This window comes from Lolium perenne, chromosome 2, assembly GCF_019359855.2.
Source record: "Lolium perenne isolate Kyuss_39 chromosome 2, Kyuss_2.0, whole genome shotgun sequence".
In the NCBI taxonomy this organism is placed as follows: Eukaryota; Viridiplantae; Streptophyta; class Magnoliopsida; order Poales; family Poaceae; genus Lolium; species Lolium perenne.
This window is the reverse complement of record NC_067245.2, coordinates 207,595,863-207,597,786: the sequence shown is the minus strand read 5'-3', so window position 1 is coordinate 207,597,786 and position 1,924 is coordinate 207,595,863.

Here is a 1,924-nt window from a genome sequence, read left to right as displayed (position 1 = left end):
AATTCAATGACAAGTTCGAGATCGTAAACATCTAAATAAGAACATTTCAAATGTTTGGAACAAAACATATAGTTGTATGCATTACATGTTTCTATCAATCTAAATCACTATCTTCATCTGAATTTTTTCCTCGTCATCATGTATGTTCTCTTCCAAAATGAGACTATCTTCTGATTCTCTAGTTCATCTTCGCTCATATCCATGTCAACATTGGGACTATCTTCCCCATTCTCTAGTTCACGGATTGTACGAGCATCATGAATACGTACAACTTCAGCAAGACGATGATCATCCTCCTCTGCTTCCACCTCTGCTTCTCGTCTAGGTCGACAACATCATGAAATGTATGGTCGATCGAACCTTCATCCTCCTGGTATGCGTCTTCATTCCGCATTTAATGCATCATCGTTACCATCTTCTAATTGAACGTCGTACACATATCTATGGCTGAACTTCTGCACCACTTTCCACGGATCACCAAACTTTGTATCCTCCAAATAGAAGCATGTTTCAGCTTGACTGGCCAATATGAACGGTGAATTCTTGAACCATAGGATAGAAGTGTTAACGCTTTTAAAAAAACCATCATCTTTTATCTTGGAACCCTTGCCCGCAAGGTCGAACCAGTCGCAACGAAACAAGTACACGGACTGTCACCGTGTTTGTTAGTCCCGTCTTGCAGTTCAAGAACTTCTTGCGAGAACACCATAGTAGTCGGTCTCATCTCGCATCACCAAAAGATCCCTTAGTCGCTACGCCGAATTTTGAGTCTTCGGGTCTTTATCCCGAGTAAGCGTGCGAAACCTCGCACTCCTTTACGTTGCAACCAGCGTATACTACTACACGCCGGTCTGGCCCAGCAGCCAGAGACTTCAAATCTTCTGATGCATTGTCCAACTGTCTCACATGGTTTGCAAACCAACCTGCAAACTCTCTCTGAACCGTCTCCTCGATGTCACGCACACCCCTACCTCCCAATTCTTGTCGGAATTCACTAAAACATAGAAAAAACACATATGAAATACAGGACAATTATGTCTGCAACATTGAGAAGTAGTTATTAAAGTGAAGCTAACTACTTACTTGATATAACGTTCTACATCGTCACAGTTGTTCAGCACATACCAAACCATTTTGTCAAATTCCTTGTCAAAATGTTTCAAAATGGATTTCCCAAGACCTTTAGCTCCAACTGAAAATACTTCCATCTCATCAGGATCAGGTTTTCTCCGTATGTCTTGGTTCCTATCATCTTTGTTAAATCTTGTTTCTGTGCCATCCTTGAAAAATCTAGAGCAAAAAATCAAACACTCATCAACAATGTAGCTCTCTGCGATAGAACCTTCTGGCCTTGCTTTGTTACGGACCGTAGACTTTAGATAACCTAATCTTCTCTCAACTGGATACATCCAACCATAATGAACAGGACCCCTCGAAAGAGCCTCCTCAGGAAGATGAATAGCTAAGTGCACTGATGGCGTGTATTTCACACGTTCGTTGGGCAACCCCAAGAGGAAGGTATGATGCGCACAGCAGCAAGTTTTCCCTCAGAAAGAAACCAAGGTTTATCGAACCAGGAGGAGCCAAGAAGCACGTTGAAGGTTGATGGCGGCGAGATGTAGTGCGGCGCAACACCAGGGATTCCGGCGCCAACGTGGAACCTGCACAACACAACCAAAGTACTTTGCCCCAACGAAACAGTGAGGTTGTCAATCTCACCGGCTTGCTGTAACAAAGAGTTAACCGTATTGTGTGGAAGATGATTGTTTGCAGAAAACAGTAGAACAAGTATTGCAGTAGATTGTATTTCAGTAAAGAGAATTGGACCGGGGTCCACAGTTCACTAGAGGTGTCTCTCCCATAAGACGAACAGCATGTTGGGTGAACAAATTACAGTTGGGCAATTGACAAATAAAGAGAGCAT